Source organism: Amblyraja radiata, chromosome 7 (assembly GCF_010909765.2).
Source record: "Amblyraja radiata isolate CabotCenter1 chromosome 7, sAmbRad1.1.pri, whole genome shotgun sequence".
In the NCBI taxonomy this organism is placed as follows: Eukaryota; Metazoa; Chordata; class Chondrichthyes; order Rajiformes; family Rajidae; genus Amblyraja; species Amblyraja radiata.
This window is the reverse complement of record NC_045962.1, coordinates 17034144-17039815: the sequence shown is the minus strand read 5'-3', so window position 1 is coordinate 17039815 and position 5672 is coordinate 17034144.

Genomic DNA, 5672 nt, shown 5'->3' with positions numbered 1-5672 from the left:
TATACCATTTGTGTTTCTTGTAATCAAACCACATGGAAGAGGCAGTACAGGTGCACAACCTTTTATCCGAAATTCCAAATAACGAAATGCTCCGAATAGAGGACATTTTTTCGGTCCTTGAAGAAAGGTCCTTGAAGACGTTCACCGAGGGCGGCCCGCAGAGGTGACAGCGGAACCTCCGGTCGGTCCTCAAAGAAAGGGGAACTAAATCCCCATTCATAAAAGAGAAGGTGAGGGTATATTGCGCGAGAGGGTTAATAATTGACAATCTGCTGCTGCCTGCCCGCTGAGTTAAAAAGTTCCCACGGTAGACTCGCGATACACAGTGTATCGTGAGTCTTGTGTGGGAACTTTTTAACTCAGCGGGCAGGCAGCAGCAGATTGTCGCTCCTTTCAGTTTCACCCCACCTACACCCCTCTGCTTCCCGGCCATGTGTGTGACCCCTTCCCTCCCCTCTCCAGCTCCCCGCCCATTGCACCGGCGCGGGGGCTTTGCACTGTCTTCACGTCGGCGATGCCAGCAGATCAGTGACAGTCACCGGAGACGTCAGGACCAACGGGACACCGACCCCCAGGCCCACTGCAAGCACGGAGATCCCAGAGACCCACAGCCAGCAGCAGCCCAGCCCCGTTCCAACTCCAGAGGAACACGCTCCCCGTAGGGACGGAAGCTGATGGTGTGCAAGGTACGTCTTGTTCTTGGGGTTGCGGATGAGGGCGCAGCTCGGGCTGTGACGTCTCCGGTCACCCCCCTGTACAGGAGCTGAGACTGGGAACTGTGGGGTTGTTTGCAGTTGCAGAGGGAGGGGGCAAGGGCGGTACAGTTCACAGTCTCAGCTCCAGTCCAGGGGGGTGGCCGGAGACGTTAGGACCAACGGGACACCGACTGCAAGCACGGAGATCCCAGAGACTCACAGCCAGCAGCAACTCTAGCCCAGCCCCGCTCCAACTCCAGAGGAACCCGGGTTGCGGATGAGGGGGCGCAGCTCGGGCTGTGGGCGAACTGCCACTTGTCGCTGTAGCGGCCCATCGGGGAGCGGGTTCCTGTTGGTCCTGACGTCTCCGGCCACCCCCCTGGACAGGAGCTGAGAGACGTCAGGACCACCAGAAGCCGCTCCCCGATGGGCCGCTACGGCGACAAGTGGCAGTTCGCCCACAGCCCGAGCTGCGCCCCTCATCGGGACACCGACCCCCAGGCCCACTGCAAGCACGGAGATCCCAGATCAGCAACTCCAGCCCAGCCCCGCTCCAACTACAGAGGAACACGCTCCCTGTAGGGGCAGAAGCTGATGGTATGCAAGGTACGTCTTGTTCTTGGGGTGGCGCTGCTCGGGCTGTGGGCGAACTGCCACTTGTCGCCGTAGCGGCCCATCGGAGAGCGGATTCCTCTGGAGTTGGAGGGACAGGGAGACACAGCGGCTTTTGAGAATGGTGGGCAATCACTTCCAAAGTTCTGCCCACACAGTCAGTGCACCTCTCCTACACTTGTCTCCCGCACTAAGATCATCTCGCAGAGAATGATCCCAGCCTAACCCTCCGTGTTCTCTCCTATTCTGCAAGAAAAAACTACATTGAAGTCTCAAACTCGCGATCGAGTAACTGCCGGGATCGAGGCGCAAACTCGCGACCTTGCGGATATGAGCCGAGCACTCTACCACTGAGCCAGCCGTTAAAATCCACGCTAAAAATCTTCCATTCCGAAAGCCGAAAAATTCCGAATTACGAAAAGTGTCTGGTCCCAAGGCTTTCGGATAAAAGGTTGTGCACCTGTAGCAGTAATGGGGGGATTACCTTTTTCCAAATGGATCTGGAGGTGGGGATAAGGACTATTGTTCAACAACAACTCCGACCCCCAATGTATGTGGCAAGGCATCCAGGCCATCACGGACTATAGACCCACCAACACCACCCCCACATCCAGCGACGCCTCCTTCCTGAGGAGCTTAACCACTTCTATGGCCGCTTCGACAGGGACAATCTAGAGACAGCCATCAAGGCTGTGCTCCCTGCTGATCACCATCCCCTCACACTCAACCCCTACGCCGTGTACGTGGCACTGAGTAGGACTAATGCACGTAAGGCTGCTGGCCCTGATGGCATCCCCGGGCGCGTCCTCAGGGCCTGTGCTGCGCAGCTGACAGACGTCTGGACTGACATCTTCAACCTGTCACTTGCCCAAGCAGTTGTCCCCACGTGCCTTAAAACCACCTCCATCGTGCCGGTGCGGCAAGCCTCAACGACTTCCGCCCAGTTGCACTTACTCCCATCATCACCAAGTGCTTCGAGAGGCTGGTCCTGGCACACCTCAAAGGCTGCCTACCCCCCACATTGGATCCCTATCAGTTTGCCTACCGCAAGAACAGGAGTACGGAGGATGCCATCTCAACGGCACTTCACTCCGCCCTCTCCCACCTCGACAACAGAGACACTTACGTAAGAATGCTGTTCATCGATTACAGCTCAGCATTCAACACCATTATACACTTTAAACTGATCACCAAACTCGGTAACCTGGGCATCGACCCCTCCCTCTGCAACTGGATACTGGACTTTCTAACCAACAGACCCCAGTCTGTTAGGTTAGACAAGCACACCTCTTCAACCCTCACCCTGAACACCGGCGTTCCACAGGGCTGTGTGCTGAGCCCCCTCCTCTACTCCCTCTTCACCTATGACTGCACACCTGTACATGGTACTAACACCATCATCAAGTATGCAGATGATACAACGGTGATTGGCCTCATCAGTAACAATGATGAGTCGGCCTATAGGGAGGAGGTCCAGCTCCTAGCAGCATGGTGCGCTGACAACAACCTGGCCCTTAACTCCAAGAAGACCAAGGGGCTCATTGTAGACTTCAGGAAGTCTAGGGGCGGCACGCACACCCCCATCCACATCAACGGGACGGAGGTAGAACGTGTTTCCAGCTTCAGGTTCCTGGGGGTCAACATCTCCGATGACCTCTCTTGGACCCACAATATCTCAACTCTGGTCAAGAAGGCTCACCAGCGTCTCTTCTTCCTGAGGAGACTGAAAAGGTCCATCTGTCTCCTCAGATTCTGGTGAACTTCTACCGCTGCACCATTGAGAGCATCCTTACCAACTGTATCACAGTATGGTATGGCAACTGCTCTGTCTCCGACCGGAAAGCACTGCAGAGGGTGGTGAAAATTGCCCAACGCATCACCGGTTCCTCGTTCCCCTCCATTGAGTCTGTCCAAAGCAAGCGTTGTCTGCAAAGGGCGCTCAGCATCGCCAAGGACTGCTCACACCCCAACCATGGACTGTTTACCCTCCTACCATCCGGGAGGCGTTACAGGTCTCTCCGTTGCCAGACCAGCAGGTCCAGGAACAGCTTCTTCCCTGCGGCTGTCACACTAATCAACAATGTACCTCGGTGACTGCCAATCACCCCCCCCGGACACTCCTCCCACAGGAAAAACACTATGACTGTATGCATGTAAATAGATTTATTTATTGAAATCATATTCTATGTCTCTCTCCAGGGAGATGCTAACTGCATTTCGTGTCTCTGTACTGTACACTGACAATGACAATTAAAGTTGAATCTGAATCTGAATCTGAATATTGTAGAAATAATTACAACCTGAAAACTTTGAAAAACATTGCAACATCTTCGCTGTCTCCTGGTAATCCCTGGCCCATGACCATGCAAAGTAGAGAAGGGCCATTCGAGTTAATGCTGACAAACTAGAGCTTGTGTATTGGCATGGTTCAAAACCCAACATAAAGAATGGAATGAGCATGCTGACTAACACACCCTGCCAACCTCTCGTCTCTCCTGTAGTAATATCTTCAGGTCCTACCTGCTTCATCTGTCACTGCAGAACTTGTAACAGTAACACAATATTTGCACTATGGCATTTATCTTTTTGCACTGTGTTATACCAGTGTATGACTTGATTGCAATCATGTATCGTACGACTTAACTGCAGCAAGCAAACAGAGCTTTTCTAAGATCATAAGACAAAGGAGTAGAATTAGACCATTCAGCCCATCGAGTCTGCTTCACCATTCGATCATGGCTGATATTTTTTTTTTTCCCTCAACCCCATTCGCCTACCTTCCCTCCGTAACCTTGGATACCTTTAATAATCAATCTCGCCTTTAAAAATACCTATTGACTCTGCCATCTGTGGTAATGAATTCCACAGATTCGCCACCCTCTGGCTAATGAAAATCCTCCTCAGCTCTGTTCTAAAGGTATGTCCTTTTATTCTGAGGCTGTGCCCTCTGGTCCTAGACTCACCCACAACTGGAAACGTCCTATCCCATGTCCGCTATCACTGTATCACAGTACACATGCCAGTAATAAACCAGTACCAATCCTAGAAAGTGCTGAAGGTCTAGGGTGGTACCGTTACTTAAGTAGTACAACCAGCCCAACAATTAAAAAATAATTGGCCACGGGGATGAGAATATCATGCAGTCAATCTGTTAAATTTGCATAAATGCTTAACCATTTGGTGATTGGAAAATCTGTATTGGCTTATTTTTGTCACGTGTACAGAAATACAGTAAAAATTATATTTGTAGGCTATCCATTCAAATTTGTCTGCGTAGCCACAATAGATCTCCACTATTTGTACGGTAAATACCAGAGTAAGATTAGTTTATTTGTTAGGATGCAATGAAATCCTTCGTTCCTACATGAAGCTCGCAGTGGAAACAGTATTTTGTAAAGATTGATTCAATATCAATAAATACAACAAGGTAGTGCAAGAAAATACTGATGTGCTTGCTGCAATGGAATAATTGAATGAGTTAGAGTTAAGAGTAAGTGCACATGGCAGCAGTTCTGTAAAAGGGCTGTGAAAGGTGTTTTTCAGGAGTCTAATAGCTGTGGGAAAGAAGCTGTTCTCAGAAGAAGTCGGGATGTCAGGACTTTCAAATTCCTGCATCTTCTCACAGAAGATAGAAGAGGGAATGGCCAGGATGAAAGATAATTATTGGAGTCTCCCCTTTGCTTTTTTGTATTTCATATCACACTTTTGTATTTCATATCACACTCCCAGCAATCCTGTTTTCTAACACAATTACAGTAAAGGAGTTTTGTCCATCCTTTGCGATATGTTTTCATCCTCCCTTTTTGTAGCTTCCCTCTACATCTTATGTTCATAATTGGTAGGTTTGTGGCTTTTTTCTAGGCTTGTCTTCCTGTTGGTATTCTTCATTGCCATCGTCATACTGTACAGAAGCAGGCCCTTTGGTCCTACTTGTCTATACTGACCAAACTGCCTCATCCAAGCCTGCCCCATTTACCTCCCTGGGTCATCTCCCTCTAGACCTTTCCTATCCCTGTAGCTGTCAACATGTCTTTTAAATGTTTTTATTGTACCTGCCTCAACTACATCTGGCAGATTGTATACTCATTGGTGAAAAAGTTGCCCCTCAGGTTTTGTTAAATATTCCTCCCACTTTTTGTCCGTTGTTTTGTTAAAAGAGGAAAAGGATACTTCGCCTGAAGGTGTTGAACGTCTGAAAATCACCTCTTTTGCAACCCCTTCATCAAGGTGCTGCCACATACTCTTACCCTTAACTCTATCTCCTTTGTGACCATGTTTGTTGTAACTGCCTTTGACTGCTTGGATACTCAGAAAAATACCTGCAGTGTAATTAATGAAAATTGAAGTCCCTATGTCAACCTAATT